The 23,427-nt window shown below is 40.5% G+C and overlaps 2 long non-coding RNA genes across 2 annotated transcripts in view; both read left to right on the top strand.

Moving 5' to 3' along the window:
• LOC140642947 (uncharacterized) overlaps positions 1-14,367 on the top strand; it is an 81,196-nt gene extending 66,829 nt beyond the window's left edge. The window contains exon 4 of the long non-coding RNA XR_012039322.1: positions 14,146-14,367. This is a non-coding gene — a long non-coding RNA (uncharacterized lncRNA). The remainder of the gene's footprint in view (positions 1-14,145) is intronic.
• Positions 14,368-14,390: 23 nt separating this feature from the next.
• LOC140642946 (uncharacterized) lies at positions 14,391-19,026 on the top strand. The gene is made up of 2 exons (XR_012039321.1): positions 14,391-14,849; positions 18,628-19,026. It is a non-coding gene; the product is annotated as an uncharacterized lncRNA (long non-coding RNA).
• Positions 19,027-23,427: the final 4,401 nt, after the last annotated feature.

Below are 23,427 nucleotides of genomic sequence, written 5' to 3'. Positions count from 1 at the left end.
CCCCACTGGCACTCTTCAGAGCTATAACGTACTACGTTATGCAATCCATACAGGATGTGACATAAAATGACTACTTAATAGGTATCTTTCAAGTTGAATTCAAACATAGGAAAATGTAATGGTATGGGGGTCAATTCCACAGACTTCCCTCTATTCTGTTTTGCTCATAAAAGCAGGTTCCCAGAGTACATTTCAGTAATGATTCAATTGATGAATATTTGCTTTACATGCGATATCAGGATTCACTATAATAGCCTGCAGCAGTGGTTCTCAATCTTAATCCTGGCTCTTAAAAATACCTAGAGGGCTTTTACACCCATCTCATTACACAGAGGGTCTTGAGAGTGAGACCCAGGCTTCAGGTTGGTTTTTTTTTTTTTTTTTTTTAAGGCTTTTCAGAAGTTTCTGATGTGCAGCTGAAGTTGAGAAACACTACGGTAAAGTACTCCAGAACTGTGTGCTCCAAATCCAGAAGTCTATCCGTTTCCCCTTCCCCTTAACTCCTCATCCTTGGTCGTTTACCCTGCCCCAAACTTCTGCAGGCCTCCACAGGACCTGCCCTGCCAGACCCTCTTTGCCCCAGTGCCTAACACAGCCCTAGCGAAAGTGGAAGCCTGGGTGGCACTAGGGTGACATCTAGTGGTGAAAATAAATTTGTCAATTGTCCCATTTCCTGGAAAATTATAAGAGCAAGTCGCAAGTGGAACCCTGCCTGTGTGCATCTTTGCACTGGCTAAGGCATGGTTTTCTATCGCATGTGCCTAATGACGTTACAGGAAGGTCACCAGGATGAACTGCATTTTTGGAAACCACAGAGGAAAAGGTTTGATCTTTGCTGAACTCAGTCTTCGCCTTCACTGTGCTTTGCCTGCCCTGCCGACAGACCAGCTGTTCCCAGCCCTTACATCACTCACAGGCATGGCCTGATAACTCCTTGCCTCAAGCCTGGCAAGGACACCATGCATGCTTTCCCTGTTTCACCCTCATTCCCACTGAGCAACTCCCAAGTGCTTGTGTGCACACAGGCTCACCTGGGTAGGCCCCTCAGGCGGGCAGACGGGAGGTGTGTTCTCTGATTTTCAAGTGCTCACAGGCCTTTCCCATGCTCTGTACCTCCTTCCATTGATACCTCTGCTGCTCCCTCCTTTGTAGGGGAGTTGATACCTGTGGGCATTATGTTAGATTGCTAGGGCTGTTGTAACAAAGGACCACTGATACGGTGGCTTAAGCACCATAAATTTATTTTCTCACACTTTTGGAGGCTAGAAGTTTTGATCAAGGTATTAGCTGGCTGTTTCTTCTGATTCTTCTCTCCTTGGCTTGTAGATGGCTGCCTTCTTCCTGTGTCTTTATATGGTCTCTGCTCTGTGTGTGTGTCTGTGTCCTAATCTCCTCTTGTAAGTATACCAGTCATACTGGATTAGGGCCACCCTAATAATCCCATTTTAACTTAATCACCCTTTAGAGGCCTTATCTCCAAATACAGTCATTTTGAGGTACTTGGGGTTAGGACTGCAACCGATGAATTTAAGTGGCAGGGGAGGGGTCACAATTCAGCCAATGATAGGCATGTTTGGCTAATTGTGAGATGGAATCCAGTAGAAAATTCTTCTCCCTGGCTATTTGGAGACACAGTAATTTTAGGCAGTCTCTGAGCACGACCTTGGAAACCAAGTAACCTCTTGGCCCCTTAAAAAGCTGTGGCCAGCTCTGTTCTCCTTCCTTGCCACACAGCCCCATTTCCCTTACTCCCTTGAGACAATGCTCCCTAGTGAAGTGTTTGCGTGTAAGATTTTCCTTCATGTTCAGTATTCTAGTGGGCCCCATCTTTCGTATGAATTTCTCTGGGTTCACCAAGCTTAGGCACCATGAGAAGTTTCTGGGCATTGATGCTGCAATTTGTCTTCTTTCTGTTGTGTTAGGCACAATTCCATGCAGCCAACTTTAAGTACCTACTATATACAAGATAATACAGAAATATAAAAATAAATGAGACACGGTACTCGTGATAATACAAGGCTTTTAGAAGAGGAAGAGGCATAGGTAAAAAGGATTTTAACACAATGGGAAATTAGATTCTTAAAAACTCAAAATCGTTAGAATTGAGAAAGGGGTAAAGTCAGAGGTGCCTGTAACAGATGTGAGCTTAGGACCTCCCTCAGGTTTTTCTGAATTAAAATCCCTAGTATTTGTGAAAAGAAATCTGCATCATTAAAAATCTCCCCAGAAAAACGTGGTGTGTGCTAAATGTTGAGAAATTTCTTTAAATTTAAAGCAATGCTGTCCAAAAAATTCGGATAGTCTTTGCATAGAGTGGGGATCCAAAAGCATTGCCTAAGTCAGTGAACAAAAGTACGAGCCAACAGGGCAGTGATGCAGAAAAGGACTCCACACCTTCTGGATTCCAGATCCAGTGCGGGTACCCTAAACCCGATTGCATGGCGCCATTTAGGATTCCTTAAGTTGGGAAGGCATTAAGCCATTGTTAGAATGGCCCTCTGCTGTTCTTCATTCTGGAGGCTTTTCTTTTCTTTCTTTTTTTTTTTTTTCTGGAGGCTTTTCTTAAGGCTGCCAGAACCCCATGCCTGCTGGACTTATTGCTCAGCCTGTCCACAGAGAGGTAGTTGGCCTGAAGCTTTGAGAGGCAGTAAAGGTCAAACTCCCCACTGTTAACCAGGGACAGTTGTTCCCAGTAACATCTCTCATAAACAACCTGAATCCTCCCCCTCAAATAGCCTTTGTCCTGAGAAGAGAAAAAAAGTTTATGATTACTTTCTTTCTTTCTTTCTTTCTTTCTTTCTTTCTTTCTTTCTTTCTTTCTTTCTTTCTTTCTTTTTAAAAGATTTTATTTATTTATTCATGAGAGATACAGAGAGAGAGAAGCAGAGACACAGGCAGAGGGAGAAGCAGGCTCCATGCAGGGACCCCGATGCGGGACTTGATCCCAAGACTCCAGGATCACGCCCTGGGGTGAAGGAGATGCTAAACCGCTGAGCCACCCAGGGATCCCCTATGATTACTTTCTAATAAAAGTCTGTGGTGAGCTTGATTTCTGTGGAGCCTTCTCTGAGAACCGATAACCCCTAGGATCATCCAACTGTTGGTGGATTTGATTCAACCCTGAATTCCACTACCATGGACTCTGGGGAGAGAACTGCTCACCTCTCTTAATGGAAAGAGACAAAGAAAGGCCATTTTTGGATTTGTGAGGTCACGTACCGCTCGGGAAGCACGGAATTTATTGAGTTTGCTGCCAGCTCAAGCTGTTTTCTCAAAATGACGGTCTCTCTAGGGAAAGATATTATGCTAATACTGTTAGAGGCTCAGAGGTTAGGTTATAAAACAATATTTATCTGCTCTTTTGTCAGCTTTATTTTTTGTTTTGTTTTAATGGTGGTTTAAAATGTGGAAAAGTCAAGGGAGAAGAAAAATCACACCAGATAAAAAGACTAGAGAAGGAAAGGGAGGGGAGTGGAGAGTCAGCAAAGAGAAAGGAAGCAGAGTACATCGACAGCTGAAAAACGTGGTAGAGTGAAAGAGGAAGAAAATTTAGGTCCTGCCTTCATCCTCTTTCATTTGAGGAGAGCATGCGCATGGCTTCTCAGTGTCCTGATGCCTCCCCAAAATTGTCAGTGACCCTGGTTTTTCTTTCCACTGAATCTGAAGCAGATATTGAGGGATAATTTTGGAGAGTTTCTAGTTGCCTGAGCACAGCACTGAGGCTGTCCAGAGACACGGTAAGTCTAATGCTGTTTAGCGAAGGGTGCAGACACAGAAAAAAAGAATAGTCTCTGGATTGGTGCCTTCTCCTGGCCCGTGCCGGCTGCCCTCCTCTGTGTCTCACCATCTCCCAGAAAAGCTTTCAACTGAATCCCTCATGCTTGCTCTCTTAGAAATACAGCTGCATGCAGTCCCTTGCTGTTTAGGGGACAGAGGTACCGGCTTTGCGTGGGGAGAGCAAGGATTCTGGACTCTGATCTGCCCCATTCTCCTCTCCCACTCCCATAGGAGGGAAACACTGAAACATTGGAAGGTCAGGCAGGACGTCCCATGGGGCATCTAGGAGTTTGCGCCTCATCACACACACCTAGATGTAGAAGGAGGGGACATCTCCCACCGTTAGGAAACAGAAGTGTAAGGGGCATCTCTCTTCTGCTCAATACGTTGCCCTTGTTGAAAAGAGACAGTGAAGGGCAAAAAGGAATCATTGAAAAGGCTATTTCAACATACAATTCTAGTTAGAAATATTATGTTGTTCACTTGGCTAGCAGGGTCAACTGTAAACACCTGGGGGACATGGCTGTGCCGTCTCTTCTTCTCTTATATTCTCACTCTCTCTCCCCTGACAGTCTGGATATTCTTCTGCGAGGGGCTACTTGATGAATGAAAGCCAGGACATAATTTTGAAGCAAAAACTTTTGCTTCTTCTTTGTATTAAGAAAATGTTAATTATAAAAGGTAAATATAATTTGATATAGGCCTACCTGTTGCTTCTTGCTTCTGTTGCCTTTATTTTTGGTATCAAATCCAAATATTCCCAAGACCAATATCAAGGAGCTGACCCCTAATGTTTTCTTTTAGGAGTTTTATGGCTTCAAGGTCTTACATTCAAGACCTAAATCCATTTTGAGCTGATTTTTGTATATGGTGTAACTTAGGGATCCTGTTTCATTCTTTGGCATGTGGACATCCAGTTTACCCAATGCCATTTATTGAAGAGACTGTCCTTTCCCCATTGTGCATTCTGAGTGCCTTTGTCATAAATTAATTCACCATATGTGTATGCATGGGTTTATGTCCGGGCTCTCGATTCTGTTCCACTGATCTATGTGTCTGTTTTGATGCCAGTACCATACTGTTTGGATTACTATGGCTTGAAATCAGGAAATGTAATGACTCCAGCGTTCTTTTTTCTCAAGATGTTTTGCGTATTCAGAGTCTTTTGTGATTCCATGCACATTTTAGGACTATCTTTTCTATTTCTATTAAACATGCAATTGGAATTTTGATAGGGATTGCATTGAATCTGCACATCACTCTGTAGAGTAGGGACATCCGAGTAACATTCCTGGCCTTTTTTCCCACAGAAAGCAAAATGACTTATTATGGAGTTTCCAGACCCTCCCTATTTCTGCTATTCAGGATCTGCCCATGTGCATATTTTCATCTGCTCTCTGCTGCCCCTATCAGGAGAGGCATGTGAGTGTGAAGAATTTGTGCCAGTGTCAGGATGAATAAGCATGTCTTACTCAGGGTTAATTAGCAAGACCATTTTGCCCCAGGCTTGGTCCATTTTACTCATCTTCATTAGTAATAAGGGTGATATTTTAATCTCTGTCTATCTGACTTTTTTGCCCATCTCTCAGGTGGAGAAAGTAGCCTGTTACTAAATCACTTCCTAAAACCTCAAAAAAATCAATGCCAGAAGGGCAAGGTAGAGCCATGAGAAAAAAATGGGCCAAGAATTTTGATGGTAGGCAAAATCCAGATCAAAAGGAACCAGATACCCAGTGTGAAATAGCTTGGGGTTTGCCAGAGGCACCTCTTCCTTAAGATACTCTACATCCAGCTACTGGAAAATGGTCATAATATGAGGATTTACATAGAATGAGACAGTTTACTATCATCTTCTGGAAATTGGCACAATTTGGGTGCAAATAGACAATGCCTGAGATGAGACTGGCGCCCTTTAGAGTTGTACAATCTATCCTTCAGGCAGAGCCAGTTAAAAGGACTGGTGTCCTACACCATCTTAGGGGAAAGGGGCACACCCATACACCAAGTTCCTTCTTCCCTTGCTCATTGGAAGCAGCCCTCATGCAAATCTGTCCAGTCCCTCAGAGGCTCTTACTGGATTGGCTTTGCCCTGTGACTCAGTTTGAGCTCCAGGAGCCATCCATGGTGATATCTATCTGAAGATATCCACATTCTGTACAGACCAGCCTCTTATGTCGTCCTATTTTAGGATATTTTTAGGTATTCTCAGATACCATATCTTTCTCAGAACTACCAAACACCTGACCCTACCAGTTTGTCATGGTAAATACCACTCACCCAATCCCCAAACAATTTACTAATGCTTATGCAGCCCAGCCATGGGTCAGGATCCCTGTTCAATCCCCATCTCTGCAACAGCCTAGCACAGGAGGTATTCAAAAAAGCTGTTGAATGAATAGATAAATGGGTAAATTCCCCACATGTATACATAGTGCAGCATCCTTGCTGAGTCACATTTGTCTAAAATTTATTCATTCATATATCACCTTTGTGCCTTTCCCCACACCCATGTTGTTCCAGAACTATTATATTGTTAGTATTCTTTAAATTGACTCACTTTTATCCTTAAATGTTTTGAGTAAAACTCCTAACTGAATGAAAAACAGCATCTTGGTATCTTTTTACTACTAAAATGTTCGAACCTCACACCATGGAAAACCATGTCATGTATTAACTATTGTGCAAATATCACGCTTCAGGAAGCATTGCCCTAGGTCCTGGGGTCCACCATGAGCTGAATCAAGATCCAACAAACTCCCTGGTGCCAGCCGAATAATGCAACCCACAGGCCTTGTCAAAGGCAGTACAGATTGTGACACTTGTTAGCAAAAGGACAGGAAGAGCTGGTGTCTGGAACAACTCGGAGAGGTAGGCCACAGGCTCACAGGCTCACAAGCTGTCAACTCCATCAAAAGAAGACAGAGCTACACCTGCCAGCCAGAGGAAATGAATCAGAACAATTATTCAGAGTCATTTGTCTGGAAGAGGGAAGAGACTTTTTTCTTCTTTTGCAAGAAATGCTTAGATAAGCATGACCCCTACTGGGGAACTAGCACCTGCCAAGTCACTGTCTGGAAACCCAGATAATTCCATACTCTCACTTGCTGATGAAGTCCCCTTGGCATCGGTTGTCAGGGCTGTCCAATACTCAGTGAGAGAGCTTCTGCTCAGCATCCCGACAAAAGACACTGCTTTCCTGCATCTGCTTGGTTATCAGGGAACAGGTGTCCTTGGGTCATATAGCTCTGGGTGTGATAAAGACTAGCCAGGAGAGGCAGCTGATCCTGACTTGCTGAGCAAAGCTACAGAAACCACTCTGTGCCTGGGAGCAGAGCTGTAGAAGCTGTCTGTCTCCCTCTTGGTTCTAATTGTGGGGTGCCTTGGGCATACTTTAGTCCACAAAAAATTCAGGAAAATAAGGGGAAGAAGGTGTGTTAGGCACTGCTGGCTGCTTTAAGAATAGACATTGTATATCCTTCATTATGAAACTTCAGAGTAAGCCTTCATTTGTAGATAACCAAATAATGTAAGCACTCATCCTGAACTTGCTGGAAAGCCAGGGCATTTCCCAGGCATTTCTGAGGTTTCCAAAGACTGCTTTATGTTAAAAAAAAAAAAAACCCATTTACTTCCCCCTCGCCTCACTCCAGGCTGCTTTCTGAACTTAAGTTTGTTCATGTTGGCTGCCTCAATCACGTCTCATGGTCTAGCCTCTCAACCACTTTGCACATTGCCACACACACCTCACTACCAGAGTAGATGCAGGATCCTCTTTAAAGCCCCAAAGCACAGCAAGCATGAGGTCACCATGCCATGGGGGCTTATTTATCCACTCAGACAAAAATTCTCTTTTAAAAGTCCTATGTTTACAATTTCAGCCCCCTTCTCTTTCTCCTCATCCTCAGAGCCTCACAGGAGGAAACAGAAGATTTTTTTAAAAGGTAAAAGGAACTTGCTGGAGGTATATTACCCATGATGAAGACAGCCCTATAATTATTAAACAAATTTTGACCATCCAGTCTAAAGTATATGCATTTGAAACTCATCATTTGCTTTTACCTATGAATGACTAAATTATTTGTGTATTCATGTATGTATGTATGTATGTATGTATTTAGCAGACCTGCATAACACCTACTGAGTGCTAGGCACTGTGCTGTGCAAATATTAGCCCATTTAATCCTTATAACAACCAGGGACGCCTGGGTGGCTCAGCGGTTAAGCGTCTGCCTTTGGCTTAGGGCATGATCCTGGGGTCCTGGGATCGAGTCCCATGTCAGGCTCCCTGCCTGGAGCCTGCTTCTCCCTCTGCCTATGTCTCTGCCTTTCTCTCTGTGTCTCTAATGAGTAAATAATAAAATATTTTCTAAAAATCCTTATAACAATCATAAGAGGTTATTGTCTACTTTTGCTTCCATTTGATAGATGAGGGCATTGAGGCACAGAGAGACTGGATAACTCATCTGACATCAACAGCCAGAAAGTAGCAGAGCAGGATTTAACCAGGTCTATTGGCTCTGTAGTCAGTGCTCTTAACTACTTGACCGCACTTCTCTGTAGTGGTCCCCATCCACACAGAGGGACACCTAGTCCCAAAGACAAGCCCAGGCTTACACAGTGGGGCAAAAGAGAAGAAATGCTGTCCAGTGTGTCATCTTTCCACCATCAAGGTTCAGAAATATTGTCTTATAACCCCTTCCCCAGTTCATAACAACCCTGTTAGTTGTATGTTCTCTCAGTTTTACATTTGGGAGAACTGAGGCACAGTAAGCAGTGGAGCTTGGATTTGACTCCATACCTGTCTGACTTTTTAAAAAATATGTTCTCCATTAAGAAGGGCACAGGATGAGGTGAGCACTGGGTGTTATACTACATGTTGGCAAATTGAATTTAATTAAAAGTCTTTAAAAAATAAAGAATATGTTCTCTCCACTATACAGAGCACTGTGTCTATATGGTGTTACCAAAGATAGTTTTTGTGTTTTTTTTTAATTAGCTTTATTTTTAATCTTTTATCTGCAATGCTAAGTAAGGCTTGAAGAGTTCAGAAGGAGAAAAACTAAATTTCAAAGACAAGATTATGCAGTGATTAATTGCATGAGTACTGTGTTTGAGCCATGTGTGAAAGGAAAAAGCAATTTGCTACAATTAGAATATAAGTTTTGGGGCCCAGGCATGTTGCTGCGCAGCTTCCTTAACATGCTTTCCGCCCCTATGTTCCTTGCCCATCAATTTCCCATTACTCACAGTCAGTGAGGCTCTCTCTCTGAAATGCATTCATCTTCTTCAAATATGGCAATGACAATAGTAATAATAATGCCTTCAATATAGTTCTGTTCATCTAATGGCTATTTAGGCGTTCACTGGAGGTGTGCATCCATTGCGATGTCTGGATTTGAATCGTAGTTCATTACTTAGACCATCAGCAAGTTATTTAACCTCTTTGCACCTCAGTTCTTTGTTGAAAAGGCAAAGTGGTATATGAGGTGCTAATAGCAGTGCCTGGCACATAGATCAGAGCTTGGTAAATGTTAATTATTATTATCATTTGTCAACCATAATGGTAGGTACTGGCTCTACAGATAAAAGGTAAGTGTAGTGTGGCTGCAACTCAAATTTAATCATTATAACTGAGATGGAGTGCATCCTTACCATGACTCTACTTGGTTAAACAAATGTAACATGGGAGTAAAAATTTATCCAACGCAGTGGTTCTGTTTCTTGACCAGTGCCTCAAAATCAGAGGGATGCTATGGAAGCAATTCTGAAGTTATCTACATATTTTTTTTCAATCTTGGCTCTATGTGAAAATGAAGAATCCATGATGTTGGGAGACGGCAACTTCTGACAATAGGTCAGACTGAACTCATGTTGCAGGACTTTTCTAGTGCTACGAATACTAGCTACATTAAAACTAGAAAAAAAATGAATACATAGTCTTTTAAACATATATACTTTCTCTCTCATACCAGCCATGTGCTTGACCTTATTTTGTACTCTAAAGGAATCAAAGGAAATACCTAGGTGCTAGAAACAAAGGAAATTAAGCAAAAGTGTTAAGTAAGAGAGAATGCTGTACAGGTCACAGGATTACTGGTCTAATATATAGGTCATATGAACTACTGATTGAGATTTTTACAATACACAAGGGCAAGATACTTGACTTTGGAGAAAGAGAGAGAGACAGAGAGAGAGAGAGAGAGAGAGAGAGAGAGAGATTGAGCTGCAATTGAGACCCCCAGTTAGATTGAGCCCCATGCATAAGGCTAGGGGCTTTGAATACTATTCTATAAAAAGGAAGATGAAAAGCATCCATGAAAAGGAGATAAAACATCAGTCTCCAGCTCACAGAAGTTTCTATATAACTGTAGGTGAGAAAACAAAATCACCATAAGAAATAGAAATATTGAGCCTGTGGCTCCTGGGTGGCTCAGTTGGTTAAGTGTCCGACTCTTGGTTTTGGCTCAGGTCATGATCCCAGGGTTGTGGGATTAAGCCCCACGTCAGGCTCCATGTTCAGTGGGGAGGAGTCTGCTTGAGATTCTCTTCCTCTCCTTCTCCCCCTCTTTCTGGCTGCACACTCTATTTCTTCCTAAAATAAAAATAAATATTTTTTAAAAAAAGAAATGTTGAGCCTGAAGCACACATGGTAGATGACCTGAATTCTTATTATTATCATAATTCAGAAAACACCCAAATAGGAAATAGAGGCAAAATTTGTTTTGGAATTAGTGTGACTACAAGGATCTTAACAGCTAAAAATTTAAAACCACTCTGCAAGAATACTTCCAGGACACATGGACCTACCACAGGGGGGAAAAATTCTGAACATGAGTTCCCTATTCAATTGCAAATTAAAAATCAAAGGGAAATAGGGAATTCAGCAGGTAATAAAAAGAATTAACACAACATGGAAAAAAGAAAACAAGCTGGCAAGAAAATAAAAAGATAATATGTAGAGACAAAAATGATAAAACAGAAATCATATTAAAAATAAAGAGTATGGGGGCAGCCCCCGTGGCTCAGTGGTTTAGTGCCGCCTTCAACCCAGGGCTTGATCTTGGAGACCGGGGATCGAGTCCCATGTTGGGCTCCTTGCATGGAGCCTGCTTCTCCCTCTGCCTGTGTCTCTGTCTCTCTCTGTGTGTGTCTCTCATGAATAAATAGATAAAATCTTTAAAAATAAATATTACTCAGCCATTAGAAATGACAAATACCCACCATTTGCTTCAACGTGGGTGGAACTGGAGGGTATTATGCTGAGTGAAATGAGTCAATCGGAGAAGGACAAACATTATATGTTCTCATTCATCTGGGGAATATAAATAATAGTGAAAGGGAATAGAAGGGAAGGGAGAAGAAATGGGTAGGAAATATCAGAAAGGGAGACAGAACATAAAGACTCCTAACTCTGGGAAACGAACTAGGGGTGGTGGAAGGGGAAGAGGGCGGGGGGTGGGGGTGAATGGGTGACGGGCACTGAGGGGGGCACTTGACGGGATGAGCACTGGGTGTTATTCTATATGTTGGCAAATTGAACACCAATAAAAAGTAAATTTATTATTAAAAATTTTAAAAATAAAAAATAAATAAATAAACAAACAAAAAAATAGAGTATGGTATGCCTGGGTGGCTCAGTGGTTAAGTGCCTTTGGTTCAGGTTGTGATTCTGAGTTCTTGGGATCAAGTCCTGCATCAGGCTCCCTGCAGGGAGGCTGCTTCTCCCTCGCATGTTCTCTGCCTCTCTTTGTGTCTTTCATGAATAAATTTCAAAAATCTTTTAAAAAGAAGGAGTATGCAGAAAATAATATGCATATTTGAACAATAAGCAAAAAATAAACTTTGAAGAACAAAAAGTATAGTCATTAAAATTGAAAACAGCATGCTGGATTTAAGTAAAAGATTAGATACAGCTGCAAAAAGAATCAATAAGCTGGAAGATAAACCTCAGGAAATAAAGTAGATTATGTCACAGAGAGATAAAATTATGACTCATTTTTAAATGAGGACATAAGAACGTTTAAGAGTACTTGTAATAGAAATTTCAGAAAGAGTGAATATAAAGAATATAAATATAAAGAGTGAATATAAAGAATAGAAAATATGAGAGAGAAGCAATATATAAAGGGATAATGGCTGAGAATTTTTCTAAAATAAACAAAGGTAGTTTGAAACACACACTAAGTTCTGAGAAGAGAAAATATAGCCACCTCATAGTCTGGCACATCACAGTAAAACTTCTGAACCTTAAAAACACTAAGAGAAAAAGAAAGATTATCCAAGAAAGAATTATAATTAGATTGACTGCAGAGTTCCTATAAACAGCAATAAAGACCAAAGAACAGTAAAATGATCTCAAAGTTCTTATTAAAATAACTGCCATCCTAGAATTTAATGCCAGCTCTCATACTCAAGAGCAGTGGTGAGACAGTACATTGGTGAGCATCCTAGAGTAATTAGGTCCAAGCCTTGTCCCCATGGAGCATCAGATTAAAAGGACACTGGAAATCACTGTAAACCAGTACTTATGGACTTAGAATCCCCCCTCCCCCAAAGAAAATAGAACCATCTTTTTCTTTCTAGAAAAAGATGGGAATCCCATGGCAGATATATGAGGATTGATTTCAGATTCTTAACCTACTCCAGCCTCTCAGATTAAATCTGTTCTCAGAGATAGGCTGGGTTCATATTACAGGCAGGTGATTGAACTGGCCTGAGAATCCCTGTTGGAAGACACACATAGTTGCCTGGATTGGTCAGGAAAACTCTGATATTGTTACAGTCTTGAAGAGCTTATGAGATAATGAAATAGGTAAGTTTATAATCCCCATAAAGAGTGAGTGTGCTCTAAAGGAGAAAAGTGAGGTGCCATGGCCACTCAGATGTCCAACTCCTCATTGTCTATAGTTCAGACTCAGTCTGACATTCTGTCTTTCACTATCATGTCCCATCATAACTTCTCCAAGATAATCTTTCACTACTTCTCAAACTAACACTCTCCTCCAAATGGTTGGACTGTTCACTAACCCTTGAAAACAAGTCTCATTTTAAGAACCACATATTAAATAGATATGGGTTGCCTGTTGGTTGATTAGTTGCGTGGCTGAGTAAACAAAAACAATTCCTATCTCCTTATGTCTTAGTATCTCAGTTATGCTAACTTGCTGTGGATAGATTATAAACCAGGTTGTACAGAAAGAGAAATCTCTATTACACAAAGTATGTGACCTAACCTCCAGGTTGTGACAGATTTCATTAAAGCTCATAGTATATTACAGAAGTTTAAGATGCAAGGTTTGGAGGCAGGTCTGAGATCTAATTCTGATTCTACCATTAGCTCTGTGACCCTGGGTAAGATACAATTTCTTTGTGTCTCAATACCAAACCATAGGAATAAAATTAAGGCATTACTCATATAGTACTTGCAAGAATTTAATGAAGCAATATATGTAAAATTAAAATGTGCCTGATACATGGCACATACTCAATATAAGTTAGCATGCATTGCCATTATTTTTATTAACACTTAATCAACACAGAATGAGGAAGAAACATTTGCTATTTCATTTACATATTGTTGCAGGTAAGAGAAGGGCATCTAAATGAAGATTTAAAGAGGACCATACGATCTTCCAATTTTCTATAATCCTATACCTACTCACAAAATGTAGAGAAACTACTGGGACTAGATACTAGGTCTTTGATTCTCAATCTCCCTTTCATTCTATCAGCTTTATCATGAGTATAATCCAAGTCTCCTGGCTCATAACCAAATCAGCACTTTTACACTTTTATTATTATTATTATTATTATTATTATTATTATTATTACAACAACAGCCACTGATAATACTTACCCAACAACCACTGCTATTATTGCCTCTATCACCACAACCATAACTAATGCCACTGTTGTGTTAGCCTCACTACCTTCCCCCTAGAAACCATTTATGATGCACCAGCCTTGCACTAGACACTTAAAAAGTTATTTTCTCAAAAAATGTATTATCTCTAATCATTACAACAACTCTGCAAGAATTTTACTTATTTCCCCATTTTACAGATGAGAAAATTCTTAAGTAGCTTGCTCACCACTCACAGCCAGTGGGCAGAGGAGTCAGGATTCAAACCTAGACCCAAAGCTCTCAAGACCATACCTTTTCTACTTCACCAATCTGCCTCTCTACCTAAATGTATTTGAGCACAATAGAACAGATTTGTGCCAGAGTTTTACAGCTGTTTCTCTCAGTCTGCAAAACAGATTGCTCCCAGTTGCTGAGCCTGATGATCAGTGCCAATTTGTCAAAATGCCAATGGTGTTTTAATGATTTAGAAAAAGCACAGGCTGACAGTTTTTTTCTACACCCAGCAGATGCCTCTGTTCCAAGAACTGTAACAGCATCAAAGTGGAGTGCACCCACTGACTTGCAATGTTTCCTGCAAATGACAAATCTGTGGACGTCATCTGGGGACCAAGGGCAAGGATGAGCTCTGTCATGCTTATCTGCTGGGAAAAGGAAAACAAAAAAACTAACCAAGATAAAACCACCATGGGGCTGGGAATCTGGCAGAAGATGGCCTGAAGATTAGTTTTAGATAAGTCCTGTCTTCCTCCCTGTATTTCTAAAGCCTTGAAACTTCAGCTTTCTCACTTTGGCTCCTCTATTCCAGCTCTTCGCATAATTATTTTGATAAAGTGTATCCCAAAACGATGGCCTCACTGAAGTCTATTTGACAAGAACGCAAAGCAGTAATGGGGAGGAGAAAGCTGTGTGGCATGGGAGCCACAGATAAATGGGGGCTATTTGTAAGGCAGTGTGAAAAACAGGAGAGTGATGGTAGCCATTTTGCAAGATGTGGGACTTATGGACTCATATGTCTTTTAGAACTTGGTGATTGTGCTTCAAGATGATGGAGAAAAATGAACAAGTGACTGCACACCAAATATAATCCACCTTTCTGAGAGCAGGAAGCAGGAGCCCATGCTCATGCCTCATGTGGCATTTCTGCACACCATTTGTCTTCTGGGCTGGGAAACTCACATGCCTTAGAAACTTCTGCGGAGTTTCAAAGGTAGGATGTGCTTTGAATTTGGAGTTATTACAGCTCATTCAAATTCTCATTTTCCAAACATTTGCTAAATCTTATCAGGAGCTGGTTTTCTGAGGCAGGTCCAGCATCTGAGCATATAAGGAAGCAAGGAGGAATTCTGAGAGGCTCTAGGGAAAGAGAGTATGATGAGGATGTAGGAGTGGTAAACTTCCCGTAGAGGGAGTTGCCTACATCAGGTTGTTAGCAGCCTATGTGGTGGTGCTGCTGCTTCTGACAATGATGATACCGTACTAGCCTTTCGGACCTGCAAAGCATTTAGTCTGTGTCAGATTTACACTAGGATCTTCATATACAACAGGTGTCATAAGTTTTCTCCTCTCTCTGGCATCCCACATACTTTGTTTTTAGTCCCTTACCTCTTCTCTTTTCTTTTCTTTTTTCTTTCCTTCTTTCTTTCTTTTTTTTTTTTTTTGCTTCAAATTGCAAAGTCTGTGTTGTGGGAGGCACAGACCATGATCAGATTTTCTGAGATAGAGAAAGGTGTGGTGAGTTATGCCATAGAGGTATGGTTGCAGGTTGCAGATGAGTGTTCCCAGATGAGGGTAAAGGGAGAACATCAGAGAGGACACAAAGCTTTGGTATTGATGAGGACCTCTAAGAAAAGAGCCTCCTAGCTGGACACCCTGAGAGCTGGCTGCATTGACTTTTTGACTAGGTTTTTTGGCTGTCATAACAAATACCACAGAGTGCTTAAGCAACAGAAAATTATTTTCTCATGATTCTAGAAGCCAGAAGTCCAAGATCAAGGTGTTGGTAGGGTTCATTTCCTCTGAGGCCTCTCTTCTTGGCTTGTATGTGGCTGGTTTTTCCCTCTGTGGTGTCCTAATTTACTCTTCTAATAAGGATACCAGTCATTTTGGACTAGATTCTACCGTAATGATCTCATTTGAACTTAGATGTCCTTTAAAAACTCTATCTCCAAATACAGTCACCTTCTAATGTACTGGGAGTTAGTGTTTTTACATATGAACTTTGCTGGGCCCATTATTTAGCCCATAACAATGGCCTAAGGCACAAGGAACACCATAAAACCTTAGGTAGTTTAAGGAAAGAGGGGAAAGTACAGAGGATTTGCTAGATTCTCTTTCCCAAGTAGAATAGCAAGGCAACAAGATTCCATAGTAGAAATGGCTGCATGTCATATCCATGCAGGAAAGCATGAGCTCGCCTCGCAAAATTTGTCAAATTCAGAGTGGCGGGGCCAAGCCCTTTGTACCTAAGAGCAGGTCAGACCTAGCGTAGATAGGCAGAGGCTCTAAAAACTGTGTCATCAGGAAAAAGAGAAAAGGAACCTACTTTCTACTAAGCTATGAACAAGGGCATCTCAGAGAATGTCAGCATGCATAGAGGTTATAACCAATCTTGCTATTTGTGTGACCCTTCCTGTGTGCCAGGTGCTGTTCTAGGTTATAGCTTCATCTGAATCAGATCGTTTGATTCTATCATCAACTCTACAAAATAGCTATTATGATTGCCCTCATTTTACAGATGAGAAAACTGTGCCATGGAGAGAACTTGCCCTGGTTACAGGCAAAGAAGTGGCAGAACCAGATTCCAAAGCATAGGCCAAGCTCTTGACTGGAGCTAATATCAATCACTACCCAACAAGACGTCCACGCTGATGATAAAAGGAAATGCTTCTCTGTCTGTTGGCATACAAGTGGTAGCTGAAGACCCCTTACTACACCCTTGCTGCCCTGTCATTTCATATGTTCTGAGATGATAGTTCTGACACAGGGAACTTATAATTTAAAAAATCAAGTTCTAATAAGATTAAGTAATTGTATATTTTAAAATATAAATAAATAGCTGAGTTTTCAGCTAATATTTGTACACAATACACATAAATTATTTTATCAAATAATTACAAACACCACTTTGAGATGATATTTTATTCCTATTTTATAGAAAAGGACACTGAGCCCCTATAAGTTAAGTAACTTGTGTAAAGACACTACTAAATACTATAGCTAAGATTTGAACCCTGGGTGCTGGGGTGGCTCAGTTGGTTAATATCTGCCTTTGACTCAGCTCATCATCTTGGGGTCCCAGGATCAGGCCCCATACCCTGGCTTCCTGCTCAGAGGGGAGTCTGCTTGTTCCTCCCCGTTGCTCATGCTCTCTCTCTCTCTCATAAATAAATAAATAAATAAATAATCTTAAAAAAAAAAAAGATTTGAACTCATCTGCTTGACTCCAAAACCCTTCCAATTTTAAAATGCATGCTGTCATTTTTTATTCATTCATTTTACAGTTACCGAATGAGAGCCAGCTATGTATCAGGCAGTATTTTGAAGCTGGGAATACAGCAGTGAACAAGACAGGCAGGTCTCTCCTGTATGGAGCTTAAATTTTAGGGTAATCAGAGGAGACTTAGAATAAAAAACAAGGAAACAACTAGGTAAGCAAGAAAATACCAATAATACTATGTGAAAAGAAAATGAAGTTATATGATAAAGGAGCTACTTTGAGGGGGTCAGACCTGAAGAGAAGGAGCCACCCAAGTGAATGCTTGAGGGAAAAGTCATTTGGCCAAAAAAGTTAGTTAGCTCCATGGCCTCAAGGTTGAGATAAGCTTGGCATACTTAAGAAATGAAATAACCTCTCATGTAGTTGCCGTCAGATGTCAGCTGTGGCCACAGTCATATGAAAGCATCACCAGACTGGATGTACAAGATAGTTCACCGAATATATATGGCTGGTAGCTCAACTGGAGCTCCACCTGAGCCCCTCCACACATGGCCTCTCTGAGTGGTATGTACTTCTCACAGCATGAAGGTAGGGTTCCAATAGAAGATGTCCAAGACCAAACATTCCATGACGCAGAAAGCAGAATCTAGCTTGAAATTAGCACAGAGTCACATCTACAATATTCTAATAGTTGAAGCAAAGACAAGGTCTGGCTGGACTCAAGAGGGTTGAACTGGGTTCAACAGTGTTCCCCCAAATTCATATCCATGCAGAATCTCAGGAATGTAAACTTATCTTCTAGGGTCTTTACTAATGTACATAGTGAAGATGAGGTCATATTGGATTGGGGTGGGCCCTAATCCAATGACTGGCATCCTGTGTAAGAGGAGAGACACAGAGACAGAGATGCAGGGAAGAAACTCGTGTGGTGATAGAGGCAGGGATGGGGGTGATGTACTGCCAAGCCAAGAAACACTAAGGATTGCCAGCAGCCACCAGAAGCTAGGAGAGGCAGGGAACATCTTCTCTGAATCCCCAGAAAGAACCAACCCTGCAGGCACCTTGATTTAGGACTTGTGGTCTCCAGAATTATGAGAAAATAAATTTCTATTGCTTTAAGCCTTTCAATTTGTGGTAATTTGTTACAGCAGCCTTAGAAAACTAATAAACAGGTGGAGAAACTCCACTTCCCGATGAGCGTGAAGGTCACATTGCAGAAGAGAAAAACAGCGATGACAGATACCATCAAGGCCACCTTTGGAAAGACCCAACCTGCTACTAGTTTTCATACCCCACACAGTAATAGCCTCAGGAGCTATAGTTTGGGTTCCCCTTCTTTTAATAATTCATATGTTCTATTTTTATTTATGAGCCAGTGTGTGTGCGTGTGTGTATGTGTGTGTTCCTTGCTTAAGGAACTTTGGAAAGTGTTGGAGTGTGAACAAACCAATAACATTTTTTCCCCTGGGTTAGGGCTACAGTTTACACGTCAACCTGCAAGTTTCACTGCCCTTTCTGCCAGACTGAATTTCAAACTTTTTCTCAGCAGAATGTGAAGATGGAGCTAAAGTTTTGACAATTTCTGTGGCTGAGATCAAGGAACCATAATTAACCACCAAAGTATTGGTGGATGTTGCTGCCACTTCACACAAAACAGCAGGGCCAGTCCAGCCCAAAGCTAGAAGACCACAGGAAATGGGCATATGCGACAGCTACCCATGGGTTTGAAAAGACGGAGTGTGTCCCAAGCACTGAAGAGGTATCTACAAGTCTTTGTGTCTTCTGAGCATGCCTCAGGAGGCTGTTCTCCTGTTGTTTACTAGGAATCTGAAATTTAAGGCTTGAAGCTTAAAGACCATGGAATTACTGGCATCTCGTTGTTAACTGAGACAGTGGATGTGGATAAGCTTTGAAAGATGTAACAAATAAAAGCAGAGATTATCATGGATGCTTAGCATTGGATCATGATTGACTCCAGCTCCTAACAAATCCTTCTACCATATCTCTCCACTAACAGGGAACTCACTACCATATAAATGCATTATGGATACAGCCATCAGAGGTGAGGAAGTTTGCTGTCTGTCCAGATAATTTAGTAGCAGGCAGAGGAGGTGGAGAGAAAGTCATCCATGAGATGACAAAAACCCATGCCTTTGCGATGCATGGATGTAAAAAAAACCTGCATGACAAGAAGCCCTTGTTGAAAATCCAAAAATAAAATTAGCCCAAGAAGATTGAAACAACAGGACAGGGTTCAAATAGGATCAAAAGTAAAACTACTTTGAGGGAACATTTTCATAACAAAGGGGTTATGGTTCCCTCTTCCCATTCTCAAACAGAAAGGAAATGTGAAAAAAAAAATTCTGCCAAAATGGAGTTTACTAGGGAAAAAATTACAAAGTACATAAGCAAATGAACCTTCATGCTAGGAAATTTATCTGCCCTCCTCTGTTAAATTGGAAATAATATAGTAAATCTAAAAGATCTGTATGTATACTTAAAATGAACAAAGTAATATGGAATAAAAATACTGATAGATGTGAGAAAAAAACTAGTTTTTAAAAATAGCAAAAAAAGGAACTGCAGGAAGTGAAAATAGAACCACTGAAATGAAAAACCCAGTGGTTAGGTTAAAATTAAATTAGATATAGCTAAAGAAAGAACAAGTAAACTGGGAAAATTAGCCAGAATGCAGCAAAAGGATATGGAGAAAGAAAACGTGAAATAGAAGTTAGACATTGAGGGTAGAATGAGGATTCCAAAATAGATCTTCAGCCTGTTAGTGGCTAAACGAAAGAACTTCAAAATATTGACATATTGCAAAAATTGACATAATTTAAAAGAAAAAGTGACAAACCTACAATTACAAAAAGATATTCTAAGATATCTCTCTTAGAAACTGATTGAGGAGACCAAATTTAATAGTATTTAGAACATTTAAAAATATCTAATAAGCAAACTTGAGCTAACGGACAAATAGAGGAATTCACCACCGCAGAGAATATATTTGTTTTCTGGCTCGTGAGAAACCAATGCAAAAACTGACCACAAAGTAGCTATTAGGTAAGATTTTGGCAGATAATGAAGAATAAATATTTTGCAGTGCCATAAAATTAGAAATCAATAACAAAAATACAATCTGCTAAAGCCACATTTGGAAATTGAAAATACACATCTTTATAACTAATGGTTTGAAGAAGAAATTACAGTGGGAATTAGAAAATATTTACAATTGTTTAACAATTAAATCAGTATATACAGGAGACCTTGTGATATTACTAACATAGTACTTTATGGGAAATTTATAACTTTAAATTTGTTTTTTTTTTTTATTGGTGTTCAATTTACTAACATACAGAATAACACCCAGTGCCCGTCACCCATTCACTCCCACCCCCCGCCCTCCTCCCCTTCTACCACCCCTAGTTCGTTTCCCAGAGTTAGCAGTCTTTACGTTCTGTCTCCCTTTCTGATATTTCCCACACATTTCTTCCCCCTTCCCTTCTTTTCCCTTTCACTATTATTTATATTCCCCAAATGAATGAGAACATATAATGTTTGTCCTTCTCCGACTGACTTACTTCACTCAGCATAATACCCTCCAGTTCCATCCACGTTGAAGCAAATGGTGGGTATTTGTCATTTCTAATAGCTGAGTAATATTCCATTGTATACATAAACCACATCTTCTTTATCCATTCATCTTTCGTTGGACACCGAGGCTCCTTCCACAGTTTGGCTATCGTGGCCATTGCTGCTAGAAACATCGGGGTGCAGGTGTCCCGGCGTTTCATTGCATTTGTATCTTTGGGGTAAATCCCCAACAGTGCAATTGCTGGGTCGTAGGGCAGGTATATTTTTAACTGTTTGAGGAACCTCCACACAGTTTTCCAGAGTGGCTGCACCAGTTCACATTCCCACCAACAGTGTAAGAGGGTTCCCTTTTCTCCGCATCCTCTCCAACATTTGTTGTTTCCTGCCTTGTTAATTTTCCCCATTCTCACTGGTGTGAGGTGGTATCTCATTGTAGTTTTGATTTGTATTTCCCTGATGGCAAGTGATGCAGAGCATTTTCTCATATGCATGTTGGCCATGTCTATGTCTTCCTCTGTGAGATTTCTGTTCATGTCTTTTGCCCATTTCATGATTGGATTGTTTGTTTCTTTGGTGTTGAGTTTAATAAGTTCTTTATAGATCTTGGAAACTAGCCCTTTATCTGATATGTCATTTGCAAATATCTTCTCCCATTCTGTAGGTTGTCTTTGAGTTTTGTTGACTGTATCCTTTGCTGTGCAAAAGCTTCTTATCTTGATGAAGTCCCAATAGTTCATTTTTGCTTTTGTTTCTTTTGCCTTCGTGGATGTATCTTGCAAGAAGTTACTATGGCCGAGTTCAAAAAGGGTGTTGCCTGTGTTCTTCTCTAGGATTTTGATGGAATCTTGTCTCACATTTAGATCTTTCATCCATTTTGAGTTTATCTTTGTGTATGGTGAAAGAGAGTGGTCTAGTTTCATTCTTCTGCATGTGGATGTCCAATTTTCCCAGCACCATTTATTGAAGAGACTGTCTTTCTTCCAATGGATAGTCTTTCCTCCTTTATCGAATATTAGTTGCCCATAAAGTTCAGGGTCCACTTCTGGATTCTCTATTCTGTTCCATTGATCTATGTGTCTGTTTTTGTGCCAGTACCACACTGTCTTGATGACCACAGCTTTGTAGTACAACCTGAAATCTGGCATTGTGATGCCCCCAGATATGGTTTTCTTTTTTAAAATTCCCCTGGCTATTCGGGGTCTTTTCTGATTCCACACAGATCTTAAAATAATTTGTTCTAACTCTCTGAAGAAAGTCCATAGTATTTTGATAGGGATTGCATTAAACGTGTATATTGCCCTGGGTAACATTGACATTTTCACAATATTAATTCTGCCAATCCATGAGCATGGAATGTTTTTCCATCTCTTTGTGTCTTCCTCAATTTCTTTCAGAAGTGTTCTATAGTTTTGAGGGTATAGATCCTTTACATCTTTGGTGAGGTTTATTCCTAGGTATCTTATGCTTTTGGGTGCAATTGTAAATGGGATTGACTCCTTAATTTCTCTTTCTTCAGTCTCATTGTTAGTGTATAGAAATGCCACTGACTTCTGGGCATTGATTTTGTATCCTGCCACGCTACCAAATTGCTGTATGAGTTCTAGCAATCTTGGGGTGGAGACTTTTGGGTTTTCTATGTAGAGTATCATGTCATCGGCGAAGAGGGAGAGTTTGACTTCTTCTTTGCCAATTTGAATGCCTTTAATGTCTTTTTGTTGTCTGATTGCTGAGGCTAGGACTTCCAGTACTATGCTGAATAGCAGTGGTGAGAGTGGACATCCCTGTCTTGTTCCTGATCTTAGGGGAAAGGCTCCCAGTGCTTCCCCATTGAGAATGATATTTGCTGTGGGCTTTTCATAGATGGCTTTTAAGATGTCGAGGAATGTTCCCTCTATCCCTACACTCTGAAGAGTTTTGATCAGGAATGGATGCTGTATTTTGTCAAATGCTTTCTCTGCATCTAATGAGAGGATCATATGGTTCTTGGTTTTTCTCTTGCTGATATGATGAATCACATTGATTGTTTTACGGGTGTTGAACCAGCCTTGTGTCCCAGGGATAAATCCTACTTGGTCATGGTGAATAATTTTCTTAATGTACTGTTGGATCCTATTGGCCAGTATCTTGTTGAGAATTTTTGCATCCATGTTCATCAGGGATATTGGTCTGTAATTCTCCTTTTTGGCGGGGTCTTTGTCTGGCTTTGGAATTAAGGTGATGCTGGCTTCATAGAACGAATTTGGAAGTACTCCATCTCTTTCTATCTTTCCAAACAGCTTTAGGAGAATAGGTATGATTTCTTCTTTAAACGTTTGATAAAATTCTCCTGGGAAGCCATCTGGCCCTGGACTCTTGTGTCTTGGGAGGTTTTTGATGACTGCTTCAATTTCCTCCCTGGTTATTGGCCTGTTCAGGTTTTCTATTTCTTCCTGTTCCAGTTTTGGTAGTTTGTGGCTTTCCAGGAATGCGTCCATTTCTTCTAGATTGCCTAATTTATTGGCGTATAGCTGTTCATAATATGTTTTTAAAATCGTTTGTATTTCCTTGGTGTTGGTAGTGATCTCTCCTTTCTCATTCATGATTTTATTAATTTGAGTCTTCTCTCTCTTCTTTTTAATAAGGCTGGCTAATGGTTTATCTATCTTATTAATTCTTTCAAAGAACCAACTCCTGGTTCTGTTGATCTGTTCCACAGTTCTTCTGGTCTCGATTTCGTTGAGTTCTGCTCGAATCTTTATTAACTCCCTTCTTCTCT

This window comes from Canis lupus, chromosome 11, assembly GCF_048164855.1.
Source record: "Canis lupus baileyi chromosome 11, mCanLup2.hap1, whole genome shotgun sequence".
Lineage (NCBI taxonomy): Eukaryota > Metazoa > Chordata > Mammalia > Carnivora > Canidae > Canis > Canis lupus.
The sequence above is the reverse complement of the archived record's forward strand: the minus strand, read 5'-3'. Positions and strand labels throughout refer to the sequence as shown.